We start from the raw sequence: 19,126 nt of genomic DNA on the forward strand, positions 1-19,126 counted from the left end.
GAAGGGGCTCCCTAGCACTCACTCACAGCCTGAAGGGGCTCCCTGGCACTCACTCACTGCCTGAAGGGCCTCCCTGGCACTCACTCACTACAGGGCCTCCCTGGCACTCACTCACTGCCTAAAGGGGCCTCCCTGGCACTCACTCACTGCCTAAAGGGGCCTCCCTGGCACTCACTCACTGCCTAAAGGGGCCTCCCTGGCACTCACTCACTGCCTAAAGGGGCCTCCCTGGCACTCACTCACTGCCTAAAGGAGCTCCCTGGCACTCACTCACTGCCTAAAGGGGCTCCCTGGCACTCACTCACTGCCTAAAGGGGCTCCCTGGCACTCACTCACTGCCTAAAGGGGCTCCCTGGCACTCACTACCTGAAGGACCTCCCTGTCACTCACTCACTACCTGAAGGGCCTCCCTGTCACTCACTCTCTGCCTGAAGGGGCTCCCTGGCACTCACTCACTGCCTGAAGGGGCTCCCTGGCACTCACTCACTGCCTGAAGGGGCTCCCTGTCACTCACTATCGGGGTCCCTGTCACTCACTACCTAACTGGAGGCGCCTGTCACTCACTAGCTAACCTGGGGGTCCCTGTCACTCACTACCTAACTTGGGGGGCTACCATATTAAGGGGGCATTCTGCCTATTTATGTGAAATCATGTCTATGTATGTGCCTCATGACTGCTGAATTTGTCTTGTTGGGAGCCTTATGATTAGTTGGGGGCCTCATGATTGCTGAATTTGTCTTGTTGGGGGCCTCATGATTTGTTGGGGGCCTCATGATTGCTGAATTTGTCTTGATGGGGGCCTCATGATTTGTTGGAAGCCTCATGATTGCTGAATTTGTCTTGTTGGGGGCCTCATGATTTGTTGGGGGCCTCATGATTGCTGAATTTGTCTTGTTGGGGGCCTCATGATTTGTTGGGGGCCTCATGATTGCTGAATTTGTCTTGTTGGGGGCCTCATGATTTGTTGGGGGCCTCATGATTGCTGAATTTGTCTTGTTGGGGGTCACATGATTGCTAACTGCGAGACTATGGGAAAAGCTGAATCCTTATCATATGAGACAATAGCATTAAACCTACTTTTTTAGCTTTTTAAAACAGAAAATAAAACTGGGAGGTTCTAAAAAATTGAATACATTTTTCAGGAGTAGGATGGATGAAATTGTTTATCTTCACAGTTTATTTTCAACTTGGATTTTCCATAATGTTCATGTATGAGTTAAAACGTTTGTACAGTATTTAGTTTAAATTGCTGTTGCCACTTTGCGATAGATAAGTGACTTTTGGGTTGCAGTTTGGGCACTCGGCCTCCAAAAGGTTCGACACCACTGTCATAATCTAATGTCCCACCATTGCTAGGTTCATGTAAATTTGTCTCCACCCGTTACCACACCTATATTCTGGTCCATGGCCCACCCATTTTTCGGTGCGGTGCGATAAGCACGCCGCACAACGTGATCCTCATATTTTTGGCACGCTAGCTGCAGTGTGCTGAATTCTGCTGCCTACAGTATGTACAGTATACGCTGTTCTCTAGTGCCTGCACTGTGTGCTGATTTACCTCCAGTGTGTACAGTGTAAGGTGTTACTCTGTGCCTTTACTGATTGTAAACCAGCTGTATTGTATGCTGATCCCTGCTACTTTCAGTATGTACAGTATTAGCTGTAAAGCCTGGTACACACATACAATTTTGATTAGCCAATTTTAGCTCTGTTCATAAAATTCATTGTCTGTTGGCCCACTTACTGCACGGGGGTGGTAAAATTGGGGGTCAGTGATTGACCAATCGAAATTGTATGTGCGTATACATCTTTGATCTATGCCTATACTGATTGTAAATTATCTAAATAAAGGACAGGGGGCTCCATCCAATATTTCGATGGGCAGACCCATTATCTGTAGCTTACACCGCTGCTAAGTTCATGTACATTTGGCCCCACCCATGGCCACACCCACTCACCTCATGGCCACGCCCATTTTTTTGCCGCGCCGCAGATACCTCCCTGCCTGGTGCCCACAGGTGCCCCCGATCTCCAAGGACCCTAGAAACGCCCCTGTTATATAGGCTGTCAACTGGCCTGTTTCTCCTCTCCTTTCCTCCAATTCATGATCCCCACCTCCTCTTATCCAATACCCCCCCTTCCCCTCTTTTCCCTCTTTATTGTGCCTCTCCACCTTCCAACCGATGCACAATCCTTTCTACTTTTACTATCCTCCTCCTTCGATTTACCCATGCCTTGGAACTCACAATCAATACTCGTGGGTATGGCACACATCAGCTATGTTTATGATAAACTGTATAATGTCTGTTACACTCTACCTTTTATGGTTCTCTACTGCAAATCTGGTTATGTATTTTTACTTAATGTACTTTCTACATATTCAAGTTTGTATACTCTGTACTGCTTTCATATATTCAATAAACCTTTTGGTCAATGAAAAAAAAAAGAGTTGATGGGAAGATGGATGGAGCCAAATACAGGGCAAACTTGGAAGAAAACCTCTAGGAGACTGCAAAAGACTTGAGACTGGGGCGGAGGTTCACCTTCCAGCACGACAAAGACCCTAAAGATAAAGCCAGGGCAACAATGGAATGGTTTAAAACAAACCATATCTATGTGTTAGAATGGCCCAGTCAAAGTCCAGTTCTAAAACCAATCGAGAATCTGTGGCAAGATCTGAAAACTGCTGTTCACAAACGCTGTCCATCTAATCTGACTGAGCTGGAGCTGTTTTGCAATGAAGAATGGGAAAGGATTTCAGTCTCTAGATATGCAAAGTTGGTAGAGACATACCCTAAAAGACTGGCAGCTGTAATTGCAGCATAAGGTGGTTCTACAAAGTATTGACTCAGGGGGCCGAATAATTACACACACCCCACTTTGCAGTTATTTATTTGTAAAAAAATGTTTGGAATGATGTATGATTTTCGATCCACTTCTCACATGTACACCACTTTGTATTGGTCTTTCACGTGGAATTCCAATAAAATTAATTCATGTTTGTGGCAGTAATGTGAAAAAATGTGAAGGAGGCCAAATACTTTTGCAACCCACTAAATAAGAGAGTACAAAGCATACTTCCAATGCAAGAGGCCAAGGGCCTGATGCACAAAGCAGCAGTAAGAATGCAATGTGCAAGTAGCACACTTATGTTACTAATGGCAGAGAGGCAACGTGGGTTACCCTATAAGCACAGCTAAATAGTAAGCAAGTACACTGAGGTATTTGAATTAACCACTTAACAACCTCTGCCACGTTTATCTACGCCCCTTTAAAATTCACCTGAGTCACAGGGGCGTAGATAGGCAACTCCTGTTTATTTTCCTGCTGTGCGCGATCGCGTCCGCGTTCGCGTGCACGCGGACGTGCATACGCGTCGGGCACCCGCTGGTCTGTGATTGGCTGATGTGAACATGTGTTCACAAAGCCAATGACAGTGCTTATTCATGCAGAATGTGTGTAAACATTGTATCAGTCACTATGCTGTTACAGTTACTGAGATCACTCGTGAGAGGATCTCAGATAACTAACACAGCATTAGTGACTGATCAGCATCAGTGAGTTTTTTTTTAAATAATTTATACCCCCATTAAGCCCATTAACCCTTGCCTCCCTTAAATGTGAAAATTGCTGTGGTTTTTAGGTGAAAAACCCCGTGGTAGAGAAGTGGTTAATATATTCAGAGGTGGCCTTGGGGGAGGGGGGGGGCATGTGGGGCAATTGCCCCAGGCCCTGCATCTTAAAAAGGCCCTGCACCCTCTGTCATAGAGCAGCAAGCAGGGGGAGACTGGCCAATAGCAGCAGCACCAACTTTCCATTAGCCAATGCTGGTGCTGCTGTGGCCATCCAATCATACAGGAGGGAGTGGCAATGCTTCAAAGAAGTGCCGCTCAGCTGATATGCAGCGGCCTGCAAGTATTGCTACATCAGGATAGAGTTCCCCCATGCTGCCCAGCCAACCCCTGTGCTACCAGAAGGAGACCCCCAGTCTTGCTGCCGACAAGGAGGAGATCAATGAGTCATGCTGCAGATGAGTGCTTCCCAGCCCATGTTTAAATTGCCGACAATGTATCTGCAGGGCCGCTATGACTGACAGAGTGCCTGGCCCTCAGCGAAGTCAGTAGGAGCAGAGAGGAGGTGAGCTCAGGGTGGAGGGAGTCTGAATGTGGAGGGAGCACCTGTGAGAAAGGAAATGCAGAGAGATTGCCCCCCCCCCCCCCCCCTCCTAAGGAAAAAGACAGACATCTTAGTATAAGACAGCCCACGGTCAGAGATACTGTATTACTAGAGGTTTACAAGATAACTGAAATGGTGATTATAACAATCTGCATCACTCCATCAGCCATCAAGCTGAAGTTACTCGAGTCACATGATGGATATACAATCTTCCATAAGAACCAGGAAACCAGAAGATGCCTGTGTGTGTAGTGGCACCTGGGATCTTTTTGAAAAACTTGTACACAAGGTGGTTTCTAGGTGTGTTGTATCATCGGTGAGCATTTAATATTTCTAGAAGCAAATATTTTGCATTGCCGTCATTGTCCCTGAATGAGACCGTGAAGGAAAATAGTTGTGCAAACTGTTTGTCTCTGGTTGCTAAATAATTGTGTGTGCCCATATAAATAAAAATCATACAGCCGATCTTGCTTCTTCAGCCAGATGTTATTCCAACAATTCATGAAGTACAAAGGGTCAGATAAGGTTTACTTGTGAAAGTTAGAGAGACTGCTGTGACGGCTAATCTATCATTTGTCAGCTGAAATATGAGTCCTGTTTCAAAATAACAAGTTTGTTTGAAAGTTTGACATTTTTTCCGTGCTTGTTTGTCAATCTCCTTATATAGTAGTGCTTTAATAATACAGGATTATAGTTTCTTGACTTGACTGTTACGCATAGTGACATTTTGCATATTGTATGTTTTACAGTCTGTCTTGACCAGTTATGTTTAAACCTGTTTATTCTATCAATAAAAAGAATGTTGTAAAAATAATAATTAAGCATTATAATTATATTAATGATAATGTACAAAAGCCAGATCTATCTAATGTTTAAAGTTACAGACAGTCATATAAAAAAGGATTGTAATGCAGCTCTCCATTTTGATCTTGATATCTCATGAAATTGTTATGTTTAACCACTTGAGGACAACAGTGGTAAACCCCCTAAAGACCAGGCCAATTTTTACTAAAATGGCCACTGCAGCTTTAAGGCCAAGCTGCAGGGCCGCACAACACAGCACACAAGTGATTCCCACCTCCTCTCCCCCCCACCAACAGAACTCTCTGTTGGTGGGGTCTGATCGCCCCCCAGATGTTTTTTGTTTTTTTTTAAATAAATAATTATTTGTTTATTTTTAAAATATTTTTAACAATTTTTTGGTTATTTTTTTATTTCCCCCTCCCTCCCTGACTCAGTCAGCCAATCATAGCGATTGGCTGTGATGGGCTTCAGCCTATCACTGCTGATCACTCCTGTGTCCCTCAGGGGGACAGCCGTGTCACACAGCTGTCCTCAGTACAGCGCTGCTGCAGATCGCAGCGCTGTACTATGTAAATAGAAGGTGATTACGCCTTCTAACAGTCTCCCGAGCAGTAATCGCCGCTCGGAGACTGAAGGCGGGGCGCAGCTCCGTCTCTCAAGCAGGCGATGCACGCGCAGCATGCGCGCGATCTCCTGCAGTAGCTGACCCAAGGATTTGACACCAATTGGCATTAGGTGGACCTGGGGCTGCCGCGGCGGCCACGCCTATTGGCGTGCAGCCACTGGCGTAACAATAGGCCCTGTAGCCCCTGCGCTCGGTGCCGTTTTGTGGGGGCTGGAGGGGTGACAGCATGAGGGGAAAGCCTTGGCCACAGTCGGCGGGGAGAGGGGAAGTTCCCCCCCTCTCCCTCACCTCGGGGCTCTCCCCTCCAGCTAGTTACAGTGTGGGCAGCGGGCAGCGGTGGGCAGATACATACCTTCCGTGCGTTCCACCGCATACTCCTCGCTCTAGCGGGTGACGTCACTTCCGGAAGTGACGTCAGCCGCTAGAGCGAGGAGTATGCGGTGGAACGCACGGAAGAAGGTATGTATCTGCCCGCCGCTGCCCGCTGCCCACACTGTAACTAGCCACAGGGGAGCGCAGAGGGGAGAGCCCTGAGGTGAGGGAGAGGGGGGGGGGACTTCCCCTCTCCCCGCCGACTGTGGCCAAGGCTTTCCCCTCATGCTGCCACCCCTCCAGCCCCAACAAAACGGCCACGAGCGGGCACCAGAGAGGGGGGGGGGCCCGCTCTGAAATTTTGCAGGGGGGGCCCGGTGGGGCCTAGTTACGCCCCTGCGTGAAGCGGTTGTTGCGTAGTTAAGTAACAGAAGTAATAATTGTAATATACTTGGCCACCTTAACCACTTGAGGACCACAGTGTTAAACCCCGCTAAAGACCAGGCCATTTTTCAATATATTGGCCACTGCAGCTTTAATTTCCCTGGCGTTTTGGGTAATGCGTACATAAGTACGCATTACCGTTTTTGTAAAAAATTTTTTTTTTCCATGCTGTAGCTAGCGTATTGCTAGCTACAGCAGTATGTCATGCCATCCGCGTCCACCCTCCCAATCCCCGCCTGCCATACTTATGCGTCCGAGATCCCGCGAGAAGCGTGACTTCCTATCGTCGCTTCTCCCGTCGCCATGGTGATGATCGGACATGACATCATGGGGAGCTCCGATCCTTCCCATTGCGCAGCCTGATGGTGATTCGCCAGGATGCGCTAGGCATTTTGGGGGGGTGGGGGACAGCCCCTTTAGCGGTGCATCGCAGCAGATCGGCGGGTAGCGGCGGCGATCGGACAGAACATGTAGCTAGGAAAGTGCTAGCTACATGTTCTGAAAAAAAAAAAAAGTAAGTAAAAAGACCCTCCAGGGCTGAGCAATCCTCCTTGGCGTACATGGACGAGTTGAGCCGCCCATAATGCCAAGGAGGTTAAGGCCTAGCTGCAGGGCCGCAAAACTCAGCACACAAGTGATTCCCCCCCCCCTTTTCTCCCCACCAACAGAGATTTCTGTTGGTGGGGTCTGATCGCCCCCCCCTTCATGTTTATTTATTTTTTGGCAAATCTCCTGCAAAACAGGCCCGCAGTCCTGAGGCTGCTGCCGCGGCCACGCCCATCAGTGTGATGTGGTCGGCAAGTAGTTAAAGCAGTGGTCCCCAAACTTTTTTGACCCAAGGCCTGCTTCAGCATCAGGCAATGTTTCCAAGGACCGGGCGTATGCCCGGGATGTGGGTGTAATTGCACGGGGGAGGGGGGGCAGGGTCATTACATAAAAAGTCCTGGCAACACCAGCCCTACCTAACCACTAACTTCATCACCCTCAGCACTTTGGAAAAGATGTCTTCACACTGCACTTGGGCTGCTGCATAAGCCACCAGCACTAGGTACATTTGGTTTGAAGGGGGGTACTGCCTGGGCTTCCTTATCTACTGGCACAGTCATTTCCTATCCTCATCTGCCTCCCCTCACTTTTACCCTTCCCTCCACCTCACTGCCCCTTTACCCTCCACCCCACACTCACTCCAACCCTTTCCTCCTCCCCACACTCACTTTTACCCTTCCATTCTTCTTCCCACTCTAGCTTCCAGCATCAGCTGCTCACCTTCATGCCTGGCTGGCAAGAGACCAGAGGTCCCAGTCATCCTCACTGCTGCCACCTGGTGTCCGTACAGACAGAAAGCTGCTGCATTACAAATAACAGACACTAGGTGGCAGCAGTAACAATAGCTGCAGACCGCTCTTCTCTATAGCTTCCGGCAAACTTCAGTGACACTTCTCTCTGCACTGTGATGACCGCAAGGCCCAGCTCAGAACAGCCTGTGGCCCGGTAGTGGGCCGCGGCCCAGAGGTTGGGGTACCCTGAGTTAAAGGACACCTGAAGTTAGAGGGATAGCAGCATCCTACTGGCAGCAGTAGTGTCTGACTTTTGCAGGAGCAGGGTGAGCCATTTTTCAGTTTCACCCTGTGCCAAATTTCCCGCCGCTGATTTGCACGTATGCCCCCAAACATGGGGGGGGATTTATGCAAACCCATCCTGCAGTGATTGGATCTCAAATATTTCAGCTTATCTAGAAAATGATACAGTTTAGTCCAGTTGTTTACAACACAAGTATCTTGTGTGATTACTTTGCAAATCAGAATAAAAATGTGAAACTCTGCAACTAGCATTCACCACATTTTTTGGGCCTGTTTATTAAATGTGATTATTGATGAACCTAGCAGCACAGTGACACAACAGCTCTGAGGGCCCTTTTCCACTAGAGTGATTGTGATTGCTGAATCGCAAAATCGCAAATCGCTAGTGATTTTTAAATCGCTAGAGTTGTTACTTTATCATAGAAATCACGAGAAGTATTTTCCACTACAGTGATTCGATTTGGAAATCGCTAATCGCAAATCGCAATCGCTTGCTGGGGCGATTTTTACAATGATAATGCAATGCAAATGAAAATCACAAATCGCAATCGCATAACAGAATTAATGAAAAATCGCAATCGCTGGCGTTTGTGATTTGTGATTGCGATTGCTAGTGGAAAAGGGCCCTGACTCTCAGCTTGCAGCTTTGTAATACACATTTTAAATCATGGACTTAGTGCATGGTTTTATGTTCTCCCCATATTTGTGTGGGTTTTGTCTGGGCTCCTTGGTTTCCTCCAGTATCCCAAAAACATACAGGTTAGTTAACTTAGCTCCAGTTCCCCAAATAAATTGGGCTAGGACTATATTAGGGATTAATTTGTGAGCTCCTCTGAGACACAGTTAGTAAAGATACTGTGTAAAGTGCTGCAGAAAATATCCATGATATAAACTGCATATTGAAAGAAAGAATACTGCTAGATTGGAAGCTATAAAGATGAAAAGTGACACTTTGAGGCCCTTTTCCCACAGAAAGCTGAAGGCCAGGAATTCACTGCTTGTAAGCTTCTCCCCTGTACTGGTCAGGCCCTTGGTAGGGCTCAGCACAGATATGTACTCTATATGGAAATAAGACAATATACTGTATGAAAGACCAAAACTGTTACTTACAGTATATCATCCACTGGGAGAATGTTTAACATTTAGCAGAAGTGTGAGCCTCCAAGCAGATTGCCATATTTGCAACTTACAACTTTGCAGCAGGAACAGGATGGGCTTAAAAAATATTTTCTGTTAGGCACACTCTTCTTATCCTGTATTTGTTGCTATACTGCATGTCAGCTTCAGTAACATATTTGTTTCATTAGTGTTATTTTTACCTAACAGGGCAGCAGGAATCACCTCTAAAGCCTAGAACACTATATGATATCAGTGCACTCTCCCTGGCAGTCACTTTTTCAACCTCCTTTCTCCAGGCAACCGCTATAGGGCCATCCCCACCCCTCAAGTCATAGAAAAACCTTCTTCCTCCAAGCAGTCCTTCTACTCAACTCAAGCCCTCTCTCCAATGACATCTCCTAGTCTCTTCCAGCTCCTCTGGTGCCCAGCATATGAGCACATGGCCGTAGGTTGTTTCCCACCAGCCGCACTGTACCATATGTGGTTATGCCATGTTTGTTTTGCACACTGTGGCTTTCATCTGCACTATGAGCTGCTGTTGTTATATTGTTGCTATGTAGCGATTATCTGCTCTATGTTGAATGTTGATTATCTGCACTATGCCAATTGCCATGTGTCTACAAATAATTATTGATGTGGCATCTGTCGCACTTGTCGAATAAAGTTGATTCTGATTGTAACATTCTGAGCTCAATCTCCCTAAGCCCACACAAGTCGCAGCTCTCCTGCGCTGCAGGCCATTACACACAGTGATATCGGGAACAATCAGCATGGAGTGAAGGGGGTGTTCCTTAGGACAGGCTGAGAGGAGGAGAACTGCCACTTCCTCCCCGCCCATATTCAATGTCCTGCTCAGTTGGAGATTACGGCTGACCAGCGGGGAGCGCAGAGGGCGCAGGAAGGTGTGGGTGTTGCTGTAACATATCACACACAGCAGATAAATCAGAATTAAAAATAGGTTAAAAATATCTGATTCAGGGGTACTTTAAGGCTGGAGGTTGTCGCACATCTCTAGTCAGTTGGAGAGCATGTAAAATATATCTACTGATCAGCCATAATGTTGTTCAGTTTACCTGAGTCACATACTGTACTGATTAATGCTGTGGAGCTAAAGCCTGACATTGTACTCAAACTAGAATTTGTCAAAACTAGGCTAAAAGATTAATACAAGTGCTGAAAGGCTCCAGCACCTGACAGCAAAAGAGTAATAGTTCTTGAGGTCACAGATACAAAGATGCATATAAAAGAGTACAAAGCATACTTCTGATGCAAGAGGCCAAGGGCTTGATGCACGGAGCAGCAGTAACAATGTAATATGCAAGTAGCACACACTCACCTAAAGGATTATTAGAAACACCTGTTCAATTTCTCATTAATGCAGTTATCTAATCAACCAATCACATGGCAGTTGCTTCAATGCATTTAGGAGTGTGGTCCTGGTCAAGACAATCCCCTGAACTCCAAACTGAATGTCAGAATGGGAGAGACAGGTGATTTAAGCAATTCTGAGCGTGGCATGGTTGTTGGTGCCAGACGGGCCGGTTTGAGTATTTCACAATCTGCTCAGTTACTGGGATTTTCACGCACAACCATTTCTAGGGTTTACAAAGAATGGTGTGAAAAGGGAAAAACATCCAGTATGCGGCAGTCCTGTGGGCGAAAATGCCTTGTTGATGCTAGAGGTCAGAGGAGAATGGGCCGACTAATTCAAGCTGATAGAAGAGCAACGTTGACTGAAATAACCACTTGTTACAACCGAGGTATGCAGCAAAGCATTTGTGAAACCACAACACACACCACCTTGAGGCAGATGGGCTACAACAGCAGAAGACTCACTGGGTACCACTCATCTCCACTACAAATAGGAAAAATAGGCTACAATTTGCACAAGCTCACCAAAATTGGACAGTTGAAGACTGGAAAAATGTTGCCTGGTCTGATGAGTCTTGATAGCGTCAGAATTTGGAGTAAACAGAATGAGAACATGGATCCATCATGCCTTGTTACCACTGTGCAGGCTTGTGGTGGTGGTGTAATGGTGTGGGGGATGTTTTCTTGGCACACTTTAGGCCCCTTAGTGCGAATTGGGCATTGTTTAAATGCCACGGGCTACCTGAGCATTGTTTCTGACCATGTCCATCCCTTCATAACCACCATGTACCCATCTTCTGATGGGTACTTCATGCAGGATAATGCACCATGTCACAAAGCTTGAATCATTTCAAGTTGGTTTCTTGAACATGACAATGAGTTCACTGTACTAAAATAGCCCCCACAGTCACCAGATCTCAACCCAATAGAGCATCTTTGGGATGTAATGGAACGGGAGCTTTGTGCCCTGGATGTGCATCCCACAAATCTCCATCAACTGCAAGATGCTATCCTATCAGTATGGGCCAACATTTCTAAAGAATGCTTTCAGCACCTTGTTGAATCAATGCCACGTACAATTAAAGCAGTTCTGAAGTCTTAGTATGGTGTTCCTAATAATCCTTTAGGTGAGTGTATATTACTAATGGCAGAGAGGCAACATGGTTACCTATTTTTAACACAGAATCAAACTATTTTTTACTAATACAAAATCAGAATTTATTTTGCCTATTACAAATGGGAGGTTGTGCACAGAATTGGTTTTGGCTCATACAGGTTCTGGAAAGATGGAGGCGATAATGTCCGAAAGCCAAAAGCCGGGGCTGCCATACTACGGCGCCACCAGTCGCACTTGGCAATCATCTGTCAGCAGGGTAGCAGCGGTGGACTCTACAAAGCCTGTACCTGCACAGACAATGGACCTAGGCAGCAGCAAGGTGGAAAAGACTCCAGGTCCCGAACTCACCATGGCCCGCACCAGTGTTTCAGGCTACACCGGACTACACTGCACACCTTCAGGGGGAAAACAAGGTGAATCGGTAGGGAAAAGGGAAGAAAAACAAGAAAAAGCCAGAATCCTGTGGCCATGGCTGCCAAATAATGCACCATCTTCCTATAAGCACAGCTAATTAGTAAGCAAGTACAATGGGGTATATGAATGAATATATTATATAGTGAATTATATAATACCAATGTGAATTACATATTTATAGTTAAATGCAAATCGGCGCTATATATTAAATAAAATAATATTGGAATGTAAGATTTTGCCACCTTTTTCTTGGCTTAGAGTCTCCTTTGGCACATTAATTGGCCTAAGGAAGTGGGCTAGTACCAGCGAAACCAAAAACCACTCCCAGGAGAGGAGAAAAGGACAGCGCTCCACAGCAATATAAATAGTATAAAGTTAGCACCAATGTCACCAGTTTTGTATTGGGGATCCGCAAACTTCAACCGAGTACACACACTCTCCAACAAATTCCAGTCCACCAAACGAAGTTGCGATCACAATCCTGCCCTCCCAACAGGAGCCTAGGATTTCCCTGTAAAACAAGCAGGAAATAGTGCAATACTGCCTCATAAGAACCACCACGTGATTCGCTTCAGTAGTTTGTGCAAATAAAGGCCTCCACCCAGGACTATGGGAAAGCAAGGGGGATCTTTATGCCCCCTCTGTGAGTCTCACTCACCAGATTGTTTCTTGAGTTCTATGCATAACAGCCCTCCTTCCTGGGCAGCAACAGCAACAGTAATCACCTTCAAACACAAAGCGGAACTCGCATAGTGTAAAAAAACTTTAAGATTTATTGCTAAAAATGCTTAAAAGATCTGCGTACCAGATTGAAGATCAAACAAGCGCTTCTCTATGTGTGCCAGCACCGCCGCGGTCGGATCTCCGCTGCACGCCACAATCCCCGCTCTGATCAATTCCCCCTTCCATCCTGCGTGACTCCTAGCTCCGCCCTACGCGTTTCGTCATTCGACTCATCAGAGGCATGGAGTCACGCTGGATTAGGACGTTATTTCAATACCTCGACGTACCCTAGTACCAGCGAAACATGTTGCCAGTGCATATAATAAAATTGTTCTTGTCTTCATTAAAGAGAACCCGAGGTGTGTTTAAAGAATGTTATCTGCATACAGAGGCTGGATCTGCCTATACAGCCCAGCCTCTGTTGCTATCCCAAACCACCCTAAGGTCCCCCTGCACTCTGCAATCCCTCATAAATCACAGCCGTGCTCTGAGGCTGTGTTTACATCTGTAGTGTCAGTCTCGACTGCTCCCCCGCCTCCTGCATAACTCCGGTCCCTGCCCCAATCCCTTCCCTCCAATCAGCAGGGAGGGACGGGATGCAGGCGGGGACTGGAGTTCTGCAGGAGGCGGGGAGAGCAGCAGACTGACACTATAGAGATAAACACAGCCAGCTCTGACAAGCTGTTTGTCAGCAGCGTGGCTGTGATTTATGAGGGATTGCAGAGTGCAGGGGGACCTTAGGGGGGTTTGGGATAGCAACAGAGGCTGGGCTGTATAGGCAGATCCAGCCTCTGTATGCAGATAACATTCTTCAAACCCACCTCGGGTTCTCTTTAAGGTAAGTCACCTCGTTTTTTTCCTTTTACTGTTTTTAACTCAGTTTTACCATATCTTGGGCACCACTTTCCCCATGTAGATTTTTAACAAAATGCCATTTGTAACTATTATGCTGATCTTGTAGCTTCAATTAATTAATCACACGTCATTGGCCCAGAATAAAAAGATGTATTCAGTCTATGCTTTGTCGATTCATATGTGCTTTCCTTTTATCAGAAACCTCTGGCCAGTGAGTAGCAGTTTTTTACACACCCACGTCACACCATAGTTTAGGTTTTGTTTAAAAGACGATCGCGAAAAAATTGTAAAATGTAAAATACGTGTAAACACATACAAATAAGCAGTATTTTTCTTCCATAGTAAAATGACCCATAAATTACTTTTCTCCAATGTTGCTGTCACTAACAGTAGTCAGTAGAAATCTGACAGAACTGTAACGATCGGTGTCAACACGCAGAGAGAGTCTGATTATTGGTGATCTGCAGAATCACCAAGAATACAGATATACACCAGATTATGGATGATCTGCAGAATCACCAATAATCCAGGTATTGCTAACCTCTGGACACTTGTAATGAATGAGTGTATGATGTAAAGATACAACTTTGAGTATGGACCACTGGGGGAGCCAGTGGTCGGAAGCAATGCGGAATACCCCCTGTGACAGTGGGAGATACTCCTGGAGCCTAGGGTCCCCTAGGAGAGGGGCCCAGGCTGAGTTGCAGGATGCCCTGCTGCTAATAGATAGAAGTGAGGCCCTAAGCTGGGTGTGAGGTCCTTGGTCTCTACACCCCGGAACTAGCCTGAGGCACAACACAGTAATAACACAGGACTCTAGTCTTGGGTGTGAGGTCCTTGGTCTCTACACCCTGGAACTGGTCTAAAGCATAACACAGTAATAACACAGGTTCCTAGTCTTGGGTGTGAGGTCCTTGGTCTCTACACCCTGGAACTGGTCTAAAGCACAACACAGTAATAACACAGTTTCCTAGTCTGGGTGTGAGGTCCTTGGTCTCTACACCCTGGAACTGGTCTAAAGCATAACACAGTAATAACACAGTTTCCTAGTCTGGGTGTGAGGTCCTTGGTCTCTACACCCTGGAACTGGTCTAAAGCATAACACAGTAATAACACAGAATAGTAATCTGGCTCAGTGTGAATTCCCAGGTCCTCCTGGATCTAACACACTGTGGGATCTGACTATGGTCTGTGTGCTAACACGCAAGCATTTGCAACGGCAGACAACGTGAGACTGAAGGGGAAGATCTTATATAGTGCAGCGCTGATCAGCGCCGCCCGTTGCCCTTCAGCCAATCGCCGTTTGCTGCGAGGTCAGCTGATCCCTCTCTGTTTCCCATAAAGCTTCTGCCTCTCGGCGCGCGCGTATTCCTCAGCCTGTGTGCACATGAAGGCTGTACCACATCAGACATATGTCGCCGCACGGAAACCGCCGGCATGCACGCGGAACTAGCCGCCATGCTGTCAGTGCATGCGGCGGCTTTTCCGCAAATCTTCACAGTACCCCCCTCAGGAGTGGACTCCGGACACTTCCCACCAGGCTTCCCAGGATGTAAGTCATGGAACTCTTTCTTTAATTCCTCTGCATGCATGCGGCAATCTGGCACCCAAGTTCCATCCTCCACACCATAAACTTTCCAGTGAACCAGATGCTGCACTGAATTTTGCACCAGCCGGGAGTCCAGAATCTTACTCAGGTTGATCATCAATCAATACGGGGGGGGGGGGAGCAGAATCCACCTGCACTGCCGGCTTGAGCAATGACACGTGGAATGATCTCACACCTCGCATACTGGTAGGAAGATCAACAACATAAGTGACAGCATTAATTTTCTTGGTCAACGGGAATGGCCCAATAAACCTGGGACCCAATTTGGGTGACAGTTGTTTTAGTGCCAAGTTCCGCGACACCTAGACCAAATCCCCTGGTGAAAAGTCCCACCCAGCGGACCGTTTCTTATCAGCTTGCTTCTTCTGGGAATGAAATGCTTTTCCCAAATTTGTTTTAACCATTGCCCAAATCTGCCTTAATGCCCTTTGCCAATCCTCCAATGCTGGGAAAGGAGTAGATGCAACTGGCAATGGAGCAAACTTAGGTGACCTTCCCGACACTACCTGAAAAGGAGAAAAGCCAGAGGAGGAACTTTTCAGATTGTTGTGCGCAAACTCTGCGAAAGGCAAAAACTTTACCCAGTCGGTTTGCGCATCAGCCACATAACATCTGAGAAACTGTTCCATGGTTTGATTGACTCTCTCAGTCTGGCCATTTGTCTGTGGGTGGTAGCCTGATGAAAACGAGAGATCCATGCCCATGTGATGACAGAATGCCCTCCAGAATTTGGAAACGAATTGGACTCTCCTATCTGACACTACATTCTCCGGAATGCCATGCAGCCGGAAGATGTGCTGGATGAAGAGACTAGCCAGCTCCTGGGCTGAGGGGAGTCCTTTCAGAGGGATAAAATAGGCCATCTTGCTGAATCTGTCTACCACCACCCAAATGTAAAGATAAAAAGAGTGGCACTCACTGACGAGAGGGATAGGGTGCCCAAGCCTCAAAGGTTCCCCGCACTATGGGATCCAACTGCAGCAAACAAGAAGGTAGATGGAGGCTGGCACTTCCAAAAATAAGCTCTTTTATTGAAAGATTAAAAGCATGTGGCTATACGGCGACAGCCCGCTGTTTCAGGACTCAGCCCTTGAAGAAGGGCTGAGTCCTGAAACAGCGGGCTGTCGCCGTATAGCCACATGCTTTTAATCTTTCAATAAAAGAGCTTATTTTTGGAAGTGCCAGCCTCCATCTACCTTCTTGTTTACCACCACCCAAATGACAGTCATGCCCTCAGATCTGGGGAGTTCACCCACAAAATCCATGGATAGATGAGTCCACGGCTCACTGGGCACCGGCAACGGCTGCAAAGTTCCAACAGGTGCCTGACGAGAAGGTTTGCTCCTAGCACATACAGCACATTCTCTCACAAACTCCTTACAGTCCGTGGCCAATGACGGCCACCACGCACACCTAGCAAGGAGGTCCTGTGTTCTGGTGGCCCCCAGATGACCAACATTTTTGTGTGAATGAAACAACTGTAAGAGCTGCAAACGAAAAGGCAAGGGCACAAACAACACTCCCTCAGGTTTTCCCTCTGGGACATCCTGCTGATAAGGAGCCAGTGTGGCAGCCCAATCATTCCAGGTCTCTGTGGCTGCTAACACAATTTTCCGAGGCAGAATAGTCTCGGGGGCTGAGGGCTGTGTTGTTTCGGGTTCGAAACACCTGGATAAGGCATCAGCCTTGATGTTCTTACTGCCAGGGGTAAACGTAATTATAAAGGTGAATCTGGAAAAGAATAGTGACCACCGGGCCTGTCGGGGGCTGAGTCTCTTGGCACTTTCTATGTACTCTAAATTCTTGTGGTCCGTGTAAACTGTGATAGTATGTTCTGCTCCTTCTAACCAATGTCGCCATTCCTCAAAAGCTAGCTTGATGGCCAGAAGTTCTCGGTTACCTATATCGTAGTTTTTCTCTGCTGGGGAAAACCTACGGGAGAAGTAGGTACATGGGTGAAATTTACCCTGCAAACTGGAACGCTGAGACAGCACAGCCCCCACCCCCACCTCAGAGGCATCGACCTCCACAATGAAAGGGAAGGTGACATCAACATGTCTCAAAATTGGTGCAGAACAGAACAGTTTCTTGAGGGTGGTAAAGGCCGACAGAGCCTCCTTGGACCAGTGGTGAGTATCGGCCCCTTTCTTGGTGAAACTTGTAAGGGGTGCGACCACCGTAGAGTACCCCTTTATAAATCTCCTGTAGTAATTCGCAAAACCCAGGAATCTCTGGATGGCCTTTAGACCCACAGACTGCGGCCAGTCCATGACAGCAGAGACTTTCCCAGGATCCATAGCAAGGCCCGAGGTAGATATTATGTACCCCAAGAAAGCCACAGAAGTCACCTCGAAAATGCACTTTTCCAGTTTAGCATATAATTGATTCTGTCTCAGCTTCTCCAGAACGATCTTAACATGTCTCGGATGTTCTGAGAGGGTAGACGAAAAGATCAATATATCATCGAGATATACCAAAAGAAATTTGCCCAATATCGGTCTGAACACCTCATTAATCAGTTCCTGGAAGACGTCCGGGGCGTTGCACAACCCGAAGGGCATCACCAGGTACTCGTAATGCCCGTCGGGTGTGTTAAAGGCCGTCTTCCACTCATCACCGTCCCTGATACGCACAAGGTTGTATGCTCCCCTTTAATCCAGTTTCGAGAAAATTTTAGCATTAGTGATCTGAGAGAACAAATCGTCAATTAAAGGCAAAGGAAAACGATTTTTCACTGTGATCTTATTTAGGCCCCGATAGTCAATGCAGCGGCGGAGACCTCCATCTTTCTTTTTTACAAAAAAGAAACCAGCCCCTGCGGGTGATCGAGAGGGACGAATAAAGCCTTTAGCTAAATTTTCCTTGATGTATTCTTGCATTGCCAATTTCTCTGGCCCAGACAAGTTATAAAGATGACCTCTAGGGGGCATACAACCATATCTCAAATCGATAGGGCAGTCAAAGGGACGGTGAGGAGGGAGCTTGTCTGCTGACTTGGGGCAGAACACATCAGCGAATTCCTTATACTGCCCTGGCAAACCTTCCACTTGAATTTTGGTGTTACCCATGGTTACCTTCGCCAAACAATGATGATAGCAGTGGGTCGACCAGCTCGTTAGCTGACCAGAAGCCCAATCAATTTGAGGGGCGTGAAGTCGTAACCACGGCAGGCCAAGAATGATAGTGGAAGTCGCCATTCGCAACACGAAAAACTGCAAACTCTCCTGATGTAAAACCCCTATGGTAAGCCCCAACTCAGGAGTCTGAGACAGAGGGTGTTTACTCTGCAGAGGAGAGTCATCCACTGCAGTAACAAACACCCTATGATTCAACGGGACAATAGGGATTCCCAATTTTCTAGCAAATTCGTAATCAATAAAATTGGCGGCCGAGCCAGAGTCGAGATAAGCCTCGGTAGCAACTGTCTGACCCTCCCATGAAACAGTACATGGGAGAAGCAATTGATCATCCTTAAGAGGTACATTCTGCACGCCTAGGGTATTACCTCTGACTACACCTAGGCGGCAGCATTTCCCGACTTCTTGGGACAGTTCTGCGCTTTATGACCCTCCTCTGCACAGAACAAGCAGAGCTGCTCTGTCTTTCTGCGACTCTGCTTGACCCGCGACAATTTTGACCGACCAATCTGCATGGGTTCAGGTGGTGGTGAGGCGGGTGGAGATGAGGCATAAGAAACATATCTTACACTTTCCCTACCCTGTCTCTAATACCGTAGACGACGGTCCACTCTAACAGCTAAAGCAATGGCCTCATCAATAGACTTTGGTTCAGGATATCCCAACATCAGGTTAGACACTGCATCTGATAATCCTGACAAAAAACAGTCTAATAGTGCAAATGAGCCCCATCTAGCCGATACCACCCACTTCCTGAACTCGGCTGCATACATTTCCACTGAACCCTTGCCTTGCCGCAGAGTCTTGAGCATATGCTCAGTGGTAGAGGCAATGTCTGGA

The sequence above is a fragment of the Hyperolius riggenbachi genome, chromosome 4 (genome assembly GCF_040937935.1).
Source record: "Hyperolius riggenbachi isolate aHypRig1 chromosome 4, aHypRig1.pri, whole genome shotgun sequence".
In the NCBI taxonomy this organism is placed as follows: domain Eukaryota; kingdom Metazoa; phylum Chordata; class Amphibia; order Anura; family Hyperoliidae; genus Hyperolius; species Hyperolius riggenbachi.